Source organism: Globicephala melas, chromosome 8 (assembly GCF_963455315.2).
Source record: "Globicephala melas chromosome 8, mGloMel1.2, whole genome shotgun sequence".
Taxonomy (NCBI): domain Eukaryota; kingdom Metazoa; phylum Chordata; class Mammalia; order Artiodactyla; family Delphinidae; genus Globicephala; species Globicephala melas.
In genome coordinates this window covers 15,995,288-16,016,417 of record NC_083321.1, presented here as the reverse complement: position 1 = coordinate 16,016,417, position 21,130 = coordinate 15,995,288, and the positions used below count along the sequence as shown (strand labels likewise).

Sequence of the window (21,130 nt, the reverse complement as noted above, 5' to 3'; positions counted from 1 at the left end):
TATATGATGCAGCAATAGAGAACTCATACATATTCCCTGGGTCACACTGCTGAGGTCATATTGCAGAACTGGGATATGGATCCAGGCAGTGCAGGTGCAGAGTACACTGCCCCGTGTCATTATTTGGTGGCTCCTATCCAGAGAGCTCTTTGCACAAATAATGGTAAGAATGTATTTTTAAAGCTTCCACTCTCTCCTTCATGACCGCAGGGTATATATTCTACTATGATGTTCTCCTTCATAAATCCACTTTTGTGGGCAACTCAGAAATTTATTTCTTCAAGTTCTCTTTTTCCCTTTAAATTAAGAAGCTGATATATACATATGCATATTTATATATATATATAATTTATACATAGAAATATTCTTTAAATAATATATTAAAATTAGTTTTATTAAAAAGCAATATTTTTTCTGTATTGTGAACTAGTGTTAATGTTTCCATTCTAATCTCTGGTATAAAATTATAAAGAATGAGCATTTCAGGATATGTAAATAAAGTATTTGCTGAAAGCTCTTTGAGGTATTGTAGAAAGTTTATTTTCCTTGATTCAAATTTTTAAAAGATGATGGAATATTTTATAACTTGGTAATTTAATTAATGGCATTCATCCTGAACGTTCTGACCTTCAGAATTTACAGTTTTTATCTTGTATTTTAAAATCATGAGATGGAATTGATCACTTTCACTTAACCCTCATGACCTTTAAATATGTGAAAGGCAAATGAGACCTGCCCAAAGCAGTGCGGAGGACATGGCATGGAGTATAATCTACCGTGTGGGCAATAAAATCTCTAAGGGAAACCTAATAGGCATTTATCAGTTCTCGTTATAGGTATTAATGATTAATGAATCTTAATTATTAAGGATTATCAAGGTTCTTAAATGAGCTGGAATCCATACCTTTTTTAAAAAGTTCCATTTTGGAATGTGAAATCAACTGACAACATTGTTTTTATCCAGAACGCTCTAGTAAATACCAAGTACTGGTAATAGCGCATGATTCTGTGACCATGGATTAACCATTTGTTAGGCAACCTGGATCCATCTCTGGTCTTCCACTGAGACCTTTGTCACCCGAGACACCTGGTTGTCTGTTGTACTTCGTGTAGGACAGATATATTCACATCTATGATGTTGATAATATCTGCTTTCTGTAACTTAGAGGATTGTTGTAAGGATCAAACAAGATAACATACTTGAGAAATTTTTGAATTAAGGGGAAAGCTTAAACTTAAGTCTTCGCCATTCCAGGTATAATATGTTAATTGCTTTCTTGGGGCAAAGTGAGAAATATAACTGCTATTTACTCAGGACAGTTTGCAAAATGTCTTCCACATGATCTGCTACTGCCTTCCCTTTGGACAGATGATTCTTTATCTTTCTGCTTTTCATCATCCTGGTCTCCAATCCCTACTAATAAAGAAAACTTGCTGCTCCTAAAGTTGGCTGCCACTTTAAGAATTGTTGGGGCTTCCCTGGTGGCGCAGTGGTTCAGAGTCCGCCTGCCGATGCAGGGGACACGGGTTCGTGCCCCGGTCCGGGAAGATCCCACGTGCCGTGGAGCGGCTGGGCCCGTGAGCCATGGCCGCTGAGCCTGCGCGTCCGGAGCCTGTGCTCGGCAATGGGAGAGGCCACAACAGTGAGAGGCCCGCGTACAGCCAAAAAAAAAAAAAAGAATTGTTGGAAATGGATTGACATTTGCAAAATAATTTTACTGACTTGGATATTTGAGAGAATAAAGGTTAGTGTCTCTGTCATTTCATGGGAGACATTGGTAGCAGGATATAGGTGATCTACCCTCTCCCAACCCCCAGTCCCCACCCTACTCCCTTCTGCTCCATATTATATTGCCTCCCATACTCTCGGCTGCATATATGTACATATCATACCTATGTTACATAATCGTACGTGAGGATATCGTCTCATGTATCATCTTAGTGTTTCTAAGGAAGATGTAGAATTTTTTTCTTTCTTTTTTTTTTTTAATTAAACTCTATAGGGATGTGCTTTTTGTGACTTTCCAGGGCAATGTGATTCATTTACATAGCTCTGAAGTCTTGCTTGTTGGTGGCATTTGATAATGAGGAATAGGAGAGGATAAAAGGGAGATAAAAGATGTTGGCCTTTGCTTTTCAAGGTAACTTTTCATGGCAGTGACACTGTGGTCATTACTGAAGCTTATAAAGGAAAAAGGAAATGTTGCTACAGGAGGCTGTTGGCTGAGGGGACCAGTTCAGTGACTACTAAGGGTCTGCCTGGGATTATTACTTTTAGGGTAATATGAATTGGTTTCCTCAAAATGACCACTTAGACTTCCTACAAATTTGATTGAAAATACACGTATAGAGACATAGGATTTATTAATGATAGACACATTGCGTTTTATGTTTTACATTAAATTGTGTGACATTTGTCAATTAGAAAAATTTCAGATACTCATTTTTTCTTAGAAATAATTGAAAGGTATAGCAAAAACAAGTAAATTTACTTAAGGATTCAGCATTCAATTAGGTATATAATTTGATCCATTAAGAACCTGTAATTACGAATTTGTTGCGCACTAGGAATGGCATAGGAATTTAAACACAATGTTGTAGCAGTTTAACAAAAAAGGAGTAGACAGTTTCTTAGCTTCAAAAAATATTTTCGTTTTTAAAAAATTGTTGTTCAGTCATTCCCTTTCCCTCTCACCTTGTTTATTTTTTCCGTGGCTTTTGTTACCAAATTTGATGCATTATCTTTTTTTTTTAATTTGTCTTTCCAACTTAGTTTTCTTCTAATTTTATTAAAAAAATTTTTTATCATTCTTCTTTTTTAAATTATTTTATTTCTGGCTGCGTTGGGTCTTTGTTCCTGTGCGTGGGCTTTCCCTAGTTGTGGTGAACGGGGGCTACTCTTTGTTGTGGTGCGTGGGCTTCTCACTGCAGTGTCCTCTCATTGCGCAGCGCGGGCTCCAGGTGTGCAGGCCTCAGTAGTTGTGGCACGCGGGCTCAGTAGTTGTGGCTCGCGGGCTCTAGAGCGCAGGCTCAGTAGTTGTGGTGCACAGGCTTAGTTGCTCCGCAGCATGTGGGATCTTCCCAGACCAGAGCTCAAACCCGTGACCCTGCACTGGCAGGTGGATTCTTAACCACTGCGCCACCAGGGAAGCCCGATGCATTATATTTTTTATATTTTTACCTGTCTCTTTCCTGTCTGCCCCCACCCCTGCGTAGACTCTAAGCTCCAAGATAAGCAGATTGGTTTGGGTCATGGCTAATATTTACACACATAGTCGGCACTCAATAAATATCTGTTGAATGCATGAATGAATGTCCATAGCATCAACTGCCTTATAAAGAGACTTTGGAGGATGTGCTTTTTAGATGATGAGACTATCCATATTTGAATTATGTCATCAACAGAAGGAGACTAGCCAGACTCAAGGTGTTCAGGGCCATGTTTCCAGATATTCATACACTGAGAGTTTCAAAAGTAAATTTATGGGTTAAATGTGGCAATAATCCTCAGCAAGTCAAGAGTCATTCTAAAACTGAAATTTTTGTTGTATTGTTTGATCTAAATTAAGATCTTAATGTAAGGCTGGGGACTTCCGTGGTGGTGCAGTGGTTAAGAATCCGCCAGCCAGTGCAGGAGACACGGGTTCGAGCCCTGGTCCAGAAAGATCCCACATGCCGCGGAGCAAGTAAGCCCGTGCACCGCAACTACAGAAGCCCACATGCCACAGCTACTGAAGCCCGTGTGCATAGAGCCCGTGCTCTGCAACGAGAGAAGCCACCGCAATGAGAAGCCTGCGCACCGCACAAAGAGTAGCCCCTGCTTGCCACAACTGGAGAAAGCCCGTGCGCAGCAACGAAGACCCAGCGCAGCCAAAAATAAATAAATTTGTTTAAAAAATAAAATAAAATTAAGATAAATGTAAGGCTGCCAGCCTCAGTTAATAAGGAAGCCCACCTGACATGATCAAGAGAGAAGGGGGGCTGGGAGAAAGATGCCTTCTCCAGCGCTGGATGCCTGGCTTCCCATCTGGTCTCTAACAGAACTTTCTGACATTGGGCAAGCTGTTTCACTTCAGTTTAAAATGGAGACAGTCCTAGCACTGTGTTCTAGGATTGTTGTGAGAATTCAGTTAGATGATTCATGGAAAACACTTGGCTCAGTGCCTGGCATGTGGTAAGCACTCAAAGGTTGCCATTGTGACTGCTTTAGAAGAGCGCTGTGAGATAAGAGAAATTTTAAGTCGGAAATAGAACAGGAGAGCTCCAAGTTGTCAGAGGAACGTATTCAGCTCAGGTACAGAGTGTGAAATCTGGCTGTAGGCAGGCTACTGTGGCTGAGGGACCGTATACCGGGAGTGGCCTGCAGTGATGCATTTATGGTTGCTGCCAAAGAGCAGTGGCCCGGGCCGGGGACGGAGAGAGTCCGTGTGCCTGCATGTCCAAGACAGAAAACTTAAATTCCACACTGTTCAGTTCAAAAGGAAACTTCTGGAGAGTTGGCCAAGATTTACAAACTGGTATATAAATATGCAGGCCCTGAACCTGATTTTTTCCAAATATTCAGAGTAAATATGCCTTTCAAGGGTAAAATTGCATGAAACCAAGTTTCATAGGCCGATAAACAAAATCGAATGCCCAGTTTTATTTATTTATTTATTTTAAAGGAAGTATAACTATGGTACAGCCTATAATACTTCTCATTGTAGCTACTCCCTGTTGGCAGATGTACAGAGGAAGGCAAAATAAAACCAAAAGTTCCTTTCATGAGCATGGCCGTCTATTGCCCAAAGAGTGTGTGTCTAAGGGCATCAAGTGAAAAGAGTCTGGCATCTCCATTTCCATGATGGGAACAGCCTTGCCCAGATACCTGTTTGCTATCTCTGGCCGACTTCCCTCAGCCTGTGCTTGGAAGAACGTTTCCAAGACTTGCCTTAGTGACTCTCATTTTTTCTACATTCAGGTATCTCCAGCATTTCTCTCTCTCTGCTCAACACTTTATTTCTTTATTTATTTTACTGCTTGCAGCCTGGCTCTGTTTATAGTTCTGTTAGCCCTGGGAGCCAGTCTTGACCTGGGGAAGTATTTCTTCTTTTAAAATGACAGAAATGCTTCTGGCTTTCTGAAATTCATCAACTAATTAATTCAGACTGGAAAAAAGCAGAAGTTGATTCCCTTTTCTCCTGTACCCAATCTAAAAACACATATATCCTGACTGTTCTACATGTAGGAATGTTTTGTTTTTGGTTTTTTTTGCGGTACGCGGGCCTCTCCCGTTGTGGAGCACAGGCTCTGGACGCGCAGGCTCAGTGGCCATGGCTCACGGGCCCAGCCGCTCCGCGGCATGTGGGATCTTCCCGGACAGGGGCACGAACCCGTGTCCCCCGCATCGGCAGGCGGACTCTCAACCACTGCGCCACCAGGGAAGACCTACATGTAGGAATTTATCCTACAGAAGAACTCAGGTAACTGCATAAAGATTTATATACAGGATATTCAACACAGTATTATTTATAGTAGTGAGAAATGGGAAACTATCTAAATGTCTGTCAGTGACTCCCTAATCCATTTTCCTGTTTGAGCAGAGACAGGGCCCAACCTCTCAATGGAGATAGTACGAGCTAGATTGCTCTGTGTTAACAGGGCAGTGGGAACATAAGCTACCTCTTCTTGGTCAGTGATTCCTTCCAGACCTTGATATGGGTGATTAGAACCGTAGCCACGGATTTACTGCCCGTCTTGACCGCAGTTATGGGAGTAAAAGAGGTGACCAGGGTCCACAAATACTCTTGAATGCTTTGACTCAGTAGGGCTCTTTAATACATTATTCAGTGTTTTTCCTGTAGGACTTCATGCCTTTGTTTGTTGCCTGTGGTACAGCCTTTTCCAAATTCTTCCCCAGACCATTCCCCACGGTGGCCTTAATGAGACTACAAATAGCCCTGCCTTGGATTATGATTTATTCTACATACTTTATTTGTGTATATGTTTTTTTCTCTTTTGTTCTAATCGCTTTGGCCTGGGGAGGGTGTATGTGAGGGGAGCAGCCTTAGTTGCAGCCATAACTCCTTTTGGTCGAACTGCTTTTGGCTTTGGTGTTAACAAATGTAAACATTCTGTAGTTTCCGGGGTCCTTATTTTGTCTTCTTTTAAAAATAAAGTCTTGGTGACCTGTAAAATTTCCTCTGAATTCATTGACTTCTCACATTTTGTTTCTTATAACTTGCCAGGATACACTTTCCTTCTCCAGTACAGTGAATTCTTCCTTTGATCTGTGCCTGCTCATACTGTGTTTTGAATGGCTGATTAAATAAATTGTGGCCCAGCAATTCTGTGTAATTAAAAATTTCTCTCCGTATGTACTGACATGGAAGGCCGTCTTTAGTGAAAAAGGAAGTTACAGAGTAGCATATTTAGAGAACGTCTGGTCTTACTTTTGTTTAAAAAAAAAAAACAACATGCCACATATATACAAATACTAACCTCATGATCCAACTCTGTTATGTCGATATGCATCTAAAATTGTCTGCAAGATCACAGCCCATAATGTTCACAGTGGTTATTTCTGGAGAGCAGTTTAACCAAAAATGTTTACTCTTTTGAGGGTCATGGACCACTTTGTGATTCCAAATGATAAAAATCTTATTCCTATAAAAATATGTATACATAGTATTTTGCCTACAATTTTAGGGAGTTCAGGGACTCTTCTAGGAACTGCCTTGATTCAACCAGTGTGTTGGTATTACGGTCTAATATCTATCTTAGTTTGTCTATTTTTTTTTTTTTTTTTTTTTTAGATGTTGGGGGTAGGAGTTTTTTATTAATTAATTAATTTATTTTTGCTTTGTTGGGTCTTCGTTTCTGTGCCAGGGCTTTCTCTAGTTGTGGCAAGCGGGGGCCACTCTTCATCGCGGTGCGCAGGCCTCTCACTATCGCGGCCTCTCTTGTTGTGGAGCACAGGCTCCAGACGTGCAGGCTCAGTAGTTGTGGCTCACGGGCCCAGTTGCTCCACAGCATGTGGGATCTTCCCAGACCAGGGCTGGAACCCGTGTCCCCTGCATTAGCAGGCAGATTCTCAACCACTGCGCCACCAGGGAAGCCCTGTCTATTTTTAAGTACTGAGAAAATCCCTCATTTTTGCCTTTATGATACCCACATTGTAATAATATCTATTGAGCTTCTACTTTGAAGCAACTGTAAGCACAGTTGGAAATGATACTGCCTCTGTCTGCTACAGAGAAATTTGTTAATTAACAGGTTTAGCTCATACATCCTTGAGCTTTTTTTTAAAGGCCCATACTGCCCAAATCATTCTAAATTCTAGGAGGGCAGTTTTATTGTATATTAAGTGGGACTGATATGTTTTAAGGTCAAATTTATGATATGATAGTTACATTTTTTATATGCTAAATATATACTCTATAGTAAATTGGGTCATCAAGACAATCAGTATTTGGGAGCATAATTTTACTATTTTAAATTATTGCAGAGGCTGATGGTATTATTTGTGTATTTATGTTATTGGACTTAGCTATGATTGATTTTAGTAACAGAAATTCCAATTATAAAATTGTTGCTGTGGGCAAATGGGATCTATTTTTCAATATCTGTTTGGTGTACTTTTTGGAAATGATTTGAGCAAAGTATGGAAGTTGCTTATATATCTTTAGCGTGAAACTCCATAAGGTAACCAAGAGCTCATTTTGCCCTACATAGCTCAGTTATTTTTTCATACTTTTATCTACCAAGTGAAGGCACCAAATAAAGCTATCCCTTCTGAAACTAAGGCTTAAATTATAGTGTTTTATCAGCCTTTATTACACATTATATATCAAAGACATTTGTGTATTTAGTATCCAAGAGACTTAAATACATTTACAGTGTTCCAGGCTCTGGAGAAGAACCCCAAGGCCTGCCTACAGCATCTTTGGCTCCTCTATCAAAGCATCTCAAGTAGTGTCTCTCAGCGGCAACTAAGTCCTCTGTGGAACACTACCCAATATGTACTTGTATTGTGCCTGTGACACTGCAAAAGTTGGTTGCCAAAGCTTATAGTCTTTACTGGGAGCGGCTCCACCTCAATCATAATGAGTAAACTCAGCACCCAGATCTTGGCTTCCAGATTGTTTTCTAATAAAGGATGCAGTGTTCCTTGGAGAAATGGCTAGTTCCAGGGCTGAGGCAGGGAAAATAGAAGGTGAGCCTGGGATATTTTATTGTGCCAGAAATCAAGAAAGTATCCAAAGAATAATGGGGATGTGTCAAAAAGACACAGAAGCCAGCTTGAAGGGACTCCCTCCCATTAATCAAATCTGGATAAATTGAACATTAAAATTAAAATGATAGAAATTATAATCTATTGACTAAAATAGGAAATTATGAGCCCATACTAATAATGATAAATAAATGCATAAATTGAAATTTTGATGAGAAAAATTTTGATGAGAAATTTTAATGAGAAAAATTTTGATGGAAAAATAGTAACTTTACAGTGGAGGAGCCAGGCAGACACCACCTTAATAAGAGATCAAATGTATCTTCATCGGTAATGGGACAATTGATAGGATGCAATGAGAAACACAATTTCATATCTATGATATTCCCACCAAGGATGTATAACCTGAATCTAATAATGAGGAAACATACAAACCTAAATTGAAGGACATTCTACAAAGTAGTTGGCCTGTGATCTTCAAAATGTCTAAGTCATAAAGGTCAGGAAAAGACTGGAAAACTGTTCCAGATTGAAAGAAGCTGAACAGACATGGCAGCTAAATGCAATGGATGATTCTGATTTGGATCCTTTTGCAGTAAGGACATTGTTGAGACAATTGATGAAATTTGAACAGACCCCAAGAATTAGAAGGCAGTAATGTATCAAGGTTAATTTCTAGATTTTGATGGTTATGTAATATTTAGGAGACTGCCTTTGTAGGAAATAAATACAAAAGGAACATTCTTAAACTTTTTAGTCTCAGGACCCCTTTATACTCTTAAAAATTATTGACAGCCCCAAAGAGCTTTTGTTTATGTGGGATATAGCTATCAATGTTTATTGTATTAGAAATTCAAACTGAGTAATTTTTAAAAGTAATTATTTAATTCATGTAAAAATAATAGCAATAAACACATTCTGTGTCTACGTAATGTATTTTTAGTAAGGAAAATAACTTTATTCTGAAACAAAACAAGATTCAGTGAGAAGAATGGCATTGTTTTACATTTTTGAAAATCTCTTTGATATCTGGCATAGAAGACAGTTGCGTTTGCAGATCTGCTTTTGCATTCAGTCTGCTGAGATATGTTCTTTTGGTTGAAGTATAAGAAGAAAATCTGGCTTCACATGGATATGTAGTTGGAAAAGAGAAAGTGATTTCAGTAGCATCTTCAGATAATTGTGGATATTCTTCGATACTACATCAAAACTCCTTAAGTAGAGGTTTCTTCAAGGTTAGTTGCAATATGGAATCTGAAAACATATCAATTTTTCATACTCAATTACCTTACAATCCATTTGTCTACCTCCCACTTTGAATCGGTCTTTTGCCAATCATGATTTTGTAACTTGATGCATTGATCTTTGGAAAATATTGGTCCATGAGTTCTGCAGATCTTACAGTTGTTGGCACAGTCCCCCAAAATTACAATTATGAATATCACCCCTAATCTCATCAGAAAAATCTTTTCTTTCAGTCTCATGATGGTGGATACAAGTTTTCCAAAATTCTAATTTTCACTTAAAATCTCCAGTTTTATCATGGACAATAAATACTGTTGCTTGTTTTTCTTGAAGTGACAGACTTACTTCTTTCATTTTTTTAAGGTATGTCTGCCAAATCTGAATAAGCATAGTTTTTCTGTCAGTTGGTCTTTCAAGTAAAATGATGCTGCATGAAAAAAAGGGCTAATTCAGCTCATGACTCAATTGCACCTGCCTTTTCTCAAGACGGCCATTGTATTAGGTACACAGAAAAGGTGCTTTATGCACACTTCGCATTTTGTCACATGGAACATTAAAAAGATGTGTACGCAAGAATAGAGATTTAAGAAAATTACTTATTTTACTGCTTCATCAGGAGACATTCTTTAATGAAACCGACTTATTTTCTTTTTTACTGCCAGTATGTGAAGAATACAGTGACTTTTAACATAGTTAGGTGCTACTGCTTTGATTCCTGTTAAGATTCTAGCAGTTTTACCCATCATTGCTCTTGTGCCATTGGTGCAATTGTCACAACACTGAAGAAGGCAAAGAATGTCTTGGTATTTCTGACTCTCAGGAACCCTCAGGGTCATGGACCACAGTTTGAGAGCTGCTACATAGAAGGATTTATGGGTGATGGAATCTTATCAGCAACTGAATGGAACATGGTTCAGGAAAAAAAGTTCCTTGTACAGCATTTGCAACTTTGCTTGAGATTATTTCAAAATTAAAAAAAAAATAAATAAACGATGGCCTTTCAAATGATGAAAACTGAAATTTATGAGAGTAATCATTTGCAAGTTTCAGCAAGGTACCAGTAAATTCTTTTGCAGATTAAATGACATAATGTCATTCAGTAGACTTTTTTGCATTTAGTTGATTCTCAGTAATTGATAACTATAATAGTTATTACTCCTGTTTAGTTGGTAGACTATTAACTGCAACCCTATGCATTTTACATGGAACCTCTGAGTTCCTTAGGAAGTCCTAGAGTCAGGGTGATTGGTGTCGGGTCCTTATCCTTAGTTCAAAGAGTACAGGAGGAGACTCTAAATCAAGCACTTTTGCTTTTACTTTGGTTTAATATATGAAGACTGTGCTCTTTTAATAATTTAAATGAAATTTTTTGTGTTAAATAGAAAAATGGTTCTACTCTTGACAAAATGTTGAACTATATTGATCTTCAAAGTATTAATTGCCATAAAGTAAAATACTCATTTCAGTAGCTGATACTTTAAATTTTATGGTGTTTTTTCGAAAGTTCCTAGTTTTGTTTTGTTTTGTCTTTAAAGAAATAAAAGCAACTGTTAAGCTTCCTTTTTCTAAATACCAAAGTGAGAGACCCAGATCTTGAAAGGAATACTTTTTCCTGTGGCAAGATCTCACAAAACCAGAGTGGAATCTTTTAAGAACAGAGCGACAGGTTGAAATAAAAAGAGGTCACTTAAAAAAAAAAAAAAGCACAATCAGCATTTTTAGAAGAAAGGTACTGTGTGATATTTGACTTCAATTAGTTCTAACTACCTTTCTCTTTGAAAGAAGGAGGGAGGAATGTTACGGAGGGTAACAAAAATATGCCTTTTGATTTCCAACTTGATTTTTAGTTCACGATTATCCTGCATGGAAAATTGGTCAGCTCTGGCTCAGATCTTACTGGTAGTACTCATGGCCCTCTGTATCTGTGGGTTCCACATTGTGGATTCAACCAACCACAGGATCATGTATTATGTTTACGATCCTGGGTTGGTTGAATCCGTGAATACATGGGCTGACTGTGGGACTTGAGCCTCTGTGGATTTTGATATCCACAGGGGGTCCTGGAACCAATCCCCCTGGATACCAAGAGATGACTATAATTTCATTTCTCAAGCCAATAAAGAGCAGTAAGTAAGCTACCTCAAGAAAAAAGTTGCTTTCCAAAATAAATAAATAAATAAAAATAACAGAAACATTTTATGTGATTTAAAAAATGCTGAGACATAATTGGAGGAATGTTGCCTCATATGCAAAACTTATGAAGACTTTTATTTTTTGATTTATTTTTGTTTTGGCTGCGCAGCATGTGGGATCTTAGTTCCCTGACCAGGGATCAAACCCGTGACCCTTGCATTGGAATGCAGAGTCGTAACCACTGGACCGCCAGGGAAGTCCCAAATGAAGACTGTTTTAGCTCTAAGATACTACAGTTAATAAACTATCTAAAGCAGGTGGATAAAACCATTGTGTCCTCTCTTCCCCAACTCAGACTCTAACTCAGAGATCTCCCGTTTCCACTGCTGCCTCCCTTCTTTGGGCCCCTTCTCTTAGGACTGATTCGGTAGCTGCTGTGTTCTCTCCCAGCTGCCCGTTACTTTTTTTTTTTTTTTTTTTTTTTTTGCGGTACGCGGGCCTCTCACTGTTGTGGCCTCTCCCATCGCGGAGCACAGTCTCCGGACGCGCAGACTCAGTGGCCATGGCTTACGGGCCCAGCCGCTCCGCGGCATGTGGGATCTTCCCGGACTGGGGCACGAACCTGTGTCCCCTGTATCGGCAGGCGGACTCTCAACCACTGCACCACCAGGGAAGCCCTGCCCGTTACTTTTGATAATAGGCTGTGTCCTCTTTGCCACAGCATTTCCTTCCTAAAAACAAGTGTGGTCATGTCACTTCCTAGCTTAAGAACCTCTGCTAAGTACTCTAACACACAGGATGACTTGTCAACGTGTTATAGGGCCGCCTTCATAGGTCTGTATCCTGTGCATTTGCACAGGGCCCTGTCTTTGGTTTGATGCTCTGCTGTCACCATCCTGAAAGTCTTAATTTTTGAACAAGGGGCCCCGCATTTCTATTTTGCACTGGGCCCCAGAAAATTATGTAGCTGGTCCTGCTTGTTATCTTGGCACATACAGCCTCCACCAATGTCCTTCTACAGAACTGTTTCTTTCTGTTTCTCTCTGTGTACCACCTACTCCATCCACATGCCCTTCCTTTTCCCCACTCTCTGCTTTTGCCTACTTCTCCTTCTCTGCCTGGCCCATTCCTACTCAAGGACTCGAAACCAGTGTCACCTCCTGTAGAAAATCCCACTCTGCAAGAGTGATTGCTTTCTCTTTGCACGATTTGTTTATGTTTATTAGAGCACCAGATGGGTTCACACACATTTCCTTCACCAAAACATGACCTATTTGCAGGTATCTGCTATTATTCTCAGGGTAAAGTCTGACATGTGGACACTACTCAGTGTGTACTTGAATTTAATCAGCCAAAACATACTCATTGAGCTCCTATCGTGTACCAGGCACTATTGGGCTCTGAGTGTATAGTGGTAAAGAAAATACCAGACATGGACCCTCCCCTCACAGAACTGACAATTTAGGGAGTGAGGTGCTTTGCCTGGTGGCAAATGCCTATGTCACCTGAGTAAATGAATGAACATATGCTAAGGTGGTTGGGTCTTAGTTTCGGGTGGGCAAGTTTCTGCCTTCTTGACTAGCGGTGGTGTTGGAATGTAATAGGCACTGCAATACCAGAGAATCTTGCATTTGGAAGCTGTCCTTGGTTCATTTCATGACCTGAAAGAGGAGGGTGGAGACCAGCAGTGTTCTGTTTCTTTCATCAGATCTGAGACACCATTGATCATGAAACGATGCAGCTTATAAGCATTAAGAAAGAAAAATGGCCTATTAAACTGACACGCCATCAATTGTAAGGCATTCTGATTTCAAAGATAAAAAGTGAATAAAAATGTGCATCTTGGAATAGATAAAGCATAGTAATTCAAAGGTTAATCACAAGCAAATTGAGTGAAAGAAACACTTGGGACACTAAAAGGCATAGCTTAAGTAGTATATTGTAACCATAGATTCCATGGGTGATACAGTAATAAGTAAATCAGTCTTTAAAGTGGAGGTATATGTGCTTGGTCAGATTGACAGGGGATATGCAGCTGATGCAAAGAGGAAAGAGTTGATGATACAGATAATACCTAATAGCAGCCTGTGCTGTTTAGGAAAAAACAACTATATATCATGCAGTCATCTTTGTAGATATTGGCAGATACAGGAAAAGAAAACATTTGAATAAGACTTTACAGTTTCATAAAATACATTCTCATATGCTATGACATGTAATCCTCATAGGAATTCTGTAGGGTGGGTATTATTTCTTGTAGTTTAAAGCCTAAGAAATGGACTTCCTGAAGGTTGAAAGGCTTGACTGAAGGACCCTCAGCCAAGTGATGGAGTTGGCATTCAAGTGCAGAGCTTCTGACTGCATCCCCATGCTGTTTTGAACAAATTCTATGTCTTGGTCAGCTCAGGATGCCATAATAAAATATCATAGTCTGGGTCTCTCTCTCTCTCTCTCTTTTTATTTTTCAATTTATTTATTTTTATTTTTGGCTGTGTTGGGTCTTTGTTGCTGTGTTCAGGCTTTCTCTAGTTGCGGTGAGCGGGGGCTACTCTTCGTTGTGTGTGGGCTTCTCATTGTGGTGGCTTCTCTTGTTGCAGAGCACAGGCTCTAGGCGCTCAGGCTTCAGTAGTTGTGGCTGATGGACTCTAGAGTGTAGGCTCAGTAGTTGTGGTGCACGGGCTTAGTGGCTCCGTGGCATGTGGGATCTTTCCCGACCAGGGCTTGAACCCGTGTCCCCTCCATTGGCAGGTGGATTCTTAACCACTGGGCCACCAGGGAAGCCCCAATAGTCTGGGTCTCTTAAACAGCAGACCTTTGTTTCTCACAGTTCTGGAGGTTGGGAAGTCCAAGATCAAGGTCCTGGCAGATTCAGTTCCTGGTGAGAGCTTCTTTCCTGGCTTGTCTTCTCCCTGTGTCTCCTTGGCCTTTCCTAGGTGTGTTGTGTAGAGAGAAAGAGCTCTCTCTCTCTTCATTTTCATACAAGGTCACGAATCCCATCATGAGGGCCCCACCCTCACGACCTCAGCTAAACCTAATTACTTCCCGTAGGCCCCACCTCCAAACACCATCATATTGGGGGTTAGGCCTTCAACATATGAATTGGGGGAGGGGACACAAATATTCAGCCCATAATACTCTGCTTCCATAGTATTAGCAGTATCATCTTGGAATCTTAAGCATAATAATGTTAGAAATAATTTTTATATTTTTCTCACCTCAAAAAATAAAATTCAGATTTTTCCATTGGCAGGCCTTTTTTTTCCCTCCAAGTGTAGAAAATAAACATCTTTATTTGAAAATTTCTTCAAAGGTGCCTTGTCCAGGGGTCTACAATACCTGAACCAAATGTAGAACTCAGGGCTTAAAAAGAATGGGACCTATTCATGCCCTATCAGTAAAACAAATTCACATGGTTTAAGGTTTTTATTTAGTACAGATGGCTGTTCTAGTTAAATAGGCTGTAATGAATAAAATATATAATAACCTTGGCTTAAAATAAAGAAATAAATACTTGGTTTGGGATGGAATCCCTGATGATGCTATGACAGATTTTTTGATTTGACTGAAAGTGAGTCTCTTCATCTGAGATTAAAATTGTCATGAATATATTTTCAAGGGCAATGTAAAAAAGAAATGGACCATGATTTGTGTAGCATCTCTGATAATTATAATTAAGTGGGCCTTTAAAAAAAAATGGAGTCAGATGAATTTTTCCCATCTAGGGCATAAGCACCTTTTCTCCAGAGCTACATAAGGGAGGTTTTCTCTGTGGGGAGATGTCTAATCCCAAGGAGCAGGGGTGAAGGGAGATGGTGAGGTTTGGGGGTAAAAAAGAAAACAGGAAAAGGAGTGAAGTTAAGTGGAAAGGATATGTTTAGGGGACTTGTTCTTTGTTTTCTCCTAAAACTTAGAAAAAGTACAAAAGACTCACTTTTTACAGCTCTAAATATTGTAAAACATGTGAAAATGGAGGGGGTTTTCAAAACATGCAGTACATTTTTATAGTTACAAATTGAATTTAATGAATTTAGATTTAAGAAGCTAAAATTGGTAGGCATTGAATATAGTACCATTTTCCCAAGAGTCTCTCCTCTCCCCCTGATTATCTTTTTCAGGGCTGGGGAGAGGGAGAGTGGTCCCATGACTAAAGTGTCTTCCACGTTTATCTCCGTGCCCCTGAGCTAAGCTCCTGCAGTACTTTATTCATGAGACTGGATGGTTTTCTAAGGTTTCTAATTACTCTAAAGTGTTTCTACTTCCATGTGGATGGTAGTCTAACCCAGGCAGGAGAGATGGAAGAACTGAGTTGTTTCCCAATTTATCTTAATGCTTTAAAAAGCCTAATGTTAAGTACCTTATGTTATTATGTCTCACACAGACATCTCTTACTGGCATGTAGTTTTATTTCTATAGAGAAGAGTTCAAGAAGTAGTGAGATGATTTTAATATTATCAGCTGTATTGGCCTAGATGCATTTATTCAATCAACAAACATTTGAGTGACCTCTGCTATATGCCAGGCATTGTGCTAGGTGCTGGGAATACAAAGATAACAAATTGATTGTGTTTGTTAGGAAGTAGAGACTCTCTGCATAATGTATTATGGGAAGTGTTAATAGTGTTATATAGAAGGTCTCTAGGAGCACAGTCGAGAGGAAGTAAGTAGCTTTACGTTGGAGGCAATGGGAATCATGAAAATTCAGTCCACAGAGGTGGTGACACAACTCGAATCTTAAATGATGAAATTTATAATATGGAAAAGATGAGGAAGGATAAATGTAACAGGAATTTTTTAATGAATAGGGGGAAACTGAAACTTAGGGGGAAAGACAGATTGTTTATTTGGAGCAGATGTGTCAAGAAAGGAGAATCAATATATTATTTTTGGTTGTTATTAATAGAAAAATTATAAATAGTACATGAGTTTATATAGATTAGACCTCTTTTCTAGCATTCTCAGACCTAATATCCCCAGACACCCAGGGGAAAAAATGAGGAAAGTCTTTCTAAGACCTATAAGATTATGCTTAGAGCAAAACTGTTACATTTGAGAGATGTCGATTTTTTTTTCTGGTATTTGTATCAATATAAACCACCAATATATTATCCTAGTCTTCAGGGAAAGTGGAGAGATGTCAATTTGTTGAACAAAATGAAAATAGTGATGGCCAGACCTAGAAGTACGTTAAACATAAGGTTATTATGAATATGTTCATGACCTTTCTAGGTTTGAACATAAAAACGTGTTATTTTTATTTTATTTTTTTTCTTTAAATTTATTTTATTTACTTATTTTTGGCTGCATTGGGTCTTTGTTGCTGTACGCGGACTTTCTCTAGTTACAGCAAGTGGGAGCTACTCTTCATTGCGGTGTGCGGGCTTCTCATTGCGGTGGCTTCTTTTGTTGTGGAACACGTGCTCTAGACATGCAGGCTTCAGTAGTTGTGGCATGCGGGTTCAGTAGTTGTGCCTCGCGGGCTCCAGAGCACAGGCTCAGTAGTTGTGGTACGTGGGCTTAGTAGCCCTGTGGCATGTGGGATCTTCCCGGATCAGGGATCAAACCCGTGTCCTCTGCATTGGCAGGCGGTTTCTTAACCACTCCACCACCAGGGAAGTCCCACGTGATAGTTTTAATATTGAGAGGTGTTTTAGCTGCATCTTGAAACTACTTTTGACAGAGAAGTTCCTTCTCTGTCAATTCCAGACTTGAACTAATTCAGGATCCTCTGAGTAAAAATCAGCAATGTGAGTGTAGGAGTGGGGCACCCATTCTTAGAAGTGATGGACTGACTCAAGGCAGTTAGGACATTCATTGTTATAGCTCTATATTTATGAATAATATTTGCTTTCTAATATTCTACCATTGTGGTCATGTGGTTTTCAGTGGAATAGTAGATAAAAAGGGATGAATGGTATCAGCCCAGCTATTTCTTAGCTTCATTCCCCACTTTTTAAGCCAGAGCTGATTTTCTGCCCCCATTTCTAGTGAGTTGACTGCCTTGAACAGCTCATATCAATCATCAGAGGATTTTGCTTCTTAGTTTTCCGTTTTAGCCACTAGGCTGAGAGATAGAGGGTCAAGACCATATCGGAATCATTTCAATCTGGATAAAAGCGAAGGAGGGCATGATTATATTTGGCTACAACTAGTAGCTAGGATGCTAGCCTATCCAATTTCAAATATCAAAGGGTTTAAGTCAGTAGTATGGAGTATCTTTGCATATGGTATGTAGTATTCTAATAATGGGATTCTTTAGTTCTTTAATTTCTTTAAGAATTCACAACACTAGATTTTACTGTGAGACATTGAATAAATGGAGAGCCTAGAGGGAACGCCACATTGTCGTTCTTCATAAATTTAACTGAAATGTTGAATGCAACCCAATAAAAACTGAGACTAAACAAGTAAGGAAAACCAACAAACTTTTGAAAAAGAGTAGTAGTAAAGGAGCTCTGCACTACTAGACATATTAAAACTTAAAGTTAGAATAATTAAAACTAGGGCATTACGAAAGAACAGAAAAATAACATAGTAAACAGACTATACTTTTGGAATCAGAATGTGGGCAGTAAAAGCTGTCCAGTGGCTTTATACTCTCACCTCAATCACTCATTGGATGTGGATGTCACGAGAAAGGCATGATCTTGGTTCAGGCAACTCTCTGAAGCTGAGGCAACCCCCTCCCCCTGCCTCCCCCCACCCCCCACCAAGGGGCTGACACCTGAAAGCTGTCTGCTGATGATACCCCAGCAGCTGGGGTAACCAGAATGTCCTTGAAGGGGCAGTTGAGTGGCTCATCTCTTTCCATTGCAACCTTCAGATTCACTTGTTTTTATATCTTTATTCCACACACTTGTAGGGTATTTATTTTAACTTATCACAGCTCCTACCCTGGAGGAAAGACTTGACAGAGGCTGTCATGTCATGGGCCTCTGTGGTGGGCAAGGATCAGAGTACTCAGAAGTATGTCTCCAAAGGCTTTGATGAAGTTCTTACTCTTCCCCAGTGGTGGGCTGTTGCTGAGTTGTGGACTGGTAGTCTTATGAAGAACCTGGTAGTCAGAACCTTGTCTGACTTACTTCACTCAGTATGACAGTCTCTAGGTCCATCCATGTTGCTGCAAATGGCATTATTTCATTCTTTTTTTAATGGCTGAGTAGTATTCCATTGTATATGTGTACCACATCTTCTTTATCCATTCCTCTGTCGATGGACACTTAGGTTGCTTCTTTCTCTTGGCTGTTGTAAGTAGTGCAGCAATGAACATTGGGGTGCATGTATCCTTTCAGACCATGTTTTTCTCCAGATATATGCCCAGGAGTGGGGTTTGCAGGATCATATGTTAGCTCTTTTTTGAGTTTTTTAAGACATATCCCATAATCTTGGGAAAAGAAATGTGAGGGAAGTCTGCTGGATTCTTCTGAGGAAGTTTTCCTCACTATAAAAGGGACATATAACAGGGATGCCCCATTTCTGTCTCTGAACATTGCCTGCATGGATGCTTGGAATGGCAGTGGCTCTCTTGAAGCCAAGAGAAGAGCCAGCCTAGGGGAATAGGAGAAAAGCGTGGAAGGACCCTGGAGCCTTTGTGACGTTGAGCAACTGAACAAAGCAGATCCTAGACCTTGTCCTCACAAGCTTAATTCTGGTGGGAGCAGATGACAGCAAACACATGCGTTCTTAAAGTATATAGTACATTAGAGAGGGGTAAGCACAATGGAGTGAAGTAAAGCAGGGAAGGGGGACAAGGAGTGCTGGGGAGGAATGGCTGCATTTTTTATTTTTTATTTTTTTAGTTATTTTTGGATGATTTGGGTCTTTGTTGCTGCACGCTGGCTCTCCCCAGTTGCGGCAAGCGGGGGCCACTCGTTGCTGCGGAGCGCAGGCCTCTCACTGCAGTGGCCTCTCCCATTAAGGAGCACGGGCTCCAGGCGCTTGCTTCAGTGGTTGTGGCTCACGGGCTTAGCTGCTCTGTGGCATGCGGGATCCTCCCGGCCCAGGGTTCGAACCCGTGTCCCCTGCACTGGCAGGCGGACTCTCAACCACTGCGCCACCAGGGAAGCTCTGCATTTTTTACAGGGTGGTCAATGAAGGCTTCTCTGAGAAGGTAACATTTACTTAAAGACCCAACAGAGATAGGGGATGTGGAAAAGCATTCCAGACAGAGGGCACAGTAAGTTCAAAAGCCTTGAGTGTATTTGGGGAACATCCTGTGTCTAAAGAACTGCTAGGACCCCTGTGACCAAGGCTGGGGAGCAACTGGAGAGTAGGTGGGTGGAGATTAGTTCAGTATCAGGCTGATGCTGAAGACTTTGGTTCTTACTGTAAAAGAGATGGAACGCTTTGGAGGGTTGCAAGGAGGGTGACAGGAGCTGACCTATGTTAAAGAAAGAAAGAAAGAAAGAAAGAAAGAAAAGCCCACAATAGAGGCAGTGAAGAAAAGTTAAGAGAAAGTAAACAACGTTAACTGGACTAGAACATGGTTCAGAGTAATTCAGGTATAAGTTCAAATTTTTATTTATCTTGAAAAACTTGTGTCAGAAACCATTTTGCTTATCCTAGTGTGAAGACATAAGAAAGAGCTTACTGGAGGGTTCTTATTAAGTAATATTCTTTCCAAAAGGGTCTCTGAATTTTTTTTTTTTTTTAAGCAGCATATCTTTGTAAGACTGTGCCATATAAGTACATTCACCAAATCCTGTGAGATCTAAAAGTAAATTTGATTCAGGGGTTGTGAGGTAGCTTTTATTACTAGAGAGAAATTTTCCTAAATGTCAGTATATAGTGCTAGTGTGGAAACAGTTGTTGCTTTCCTCAAATAAATAGATACATTTTATCTTATTTTACTTCCAGAATAAAGTTTTACATTCAATAAAAGGTATCCTTCAGCCTTTTGATTTTGGTCTTTTTTCTTGTGAATTGGTGGCTCTAATAAATGCAGAGTTCTTTACTTACTTGTGGTAAATTCTGTGAACCATTTATGCTAAGACATGTCAGACCAGCTACTGGGAAATGACAGCCCTGTATCTGGCTGTCCATTACATGAACACGTAATAACTCATTTATATTCGAATAGCAGGTATACCTTTAACACCAGGTAAGGTATTTTCCAGGTCAGTTATATCCTCTCTTGTTTATTCATAGATTCCCATCTAGGATGGATACTTTTCATTGAGTCTAAAGAATCTCTTGTGAACCAGCTCTTTAGTTTTAGACATAAATCCTTTCAGATCAAGAACAGAAACCTCCTATGTGGATTACTGCTGTATATTCTGTGATAAACTGGCATTGACTTCGAAGGAAGAAAATTTTAGTTTTGGAAGCAGGATTTTTAAATTAATTCATTTGAATTCTCATCAAGCTCCAAAGAATAAGCATTCTTGGAGACTTTATGGAGTGCCTCATGTATGCCAGTACATGGTAGTATTGTTAGTACTAAAGGTAATACTTTGGTACCTTTGATAGCACTAATGGTCATTATTACCTTCATTTTCACAAGAGGATGCTGAGGCCCATAGAGGGTATGTGACTTGCTCAAAG

The 21,130-nt window shown here is 39.8% G+C and overlaps 1 protein-coding gene across 1 annotated transcript in view; it reads left to right on the top strand.

The window, feature by feature from the left end:
* HSD17B12 (hydroxysteroid 17-beta dehydrogenase 12) overlaps positions 1-21,130 on the top strand; it is a 166,712-nt gene that overhangs the window by 79,730 nt on the left and 65,852 nt on the right. The window lies entirely within an intron of this gene.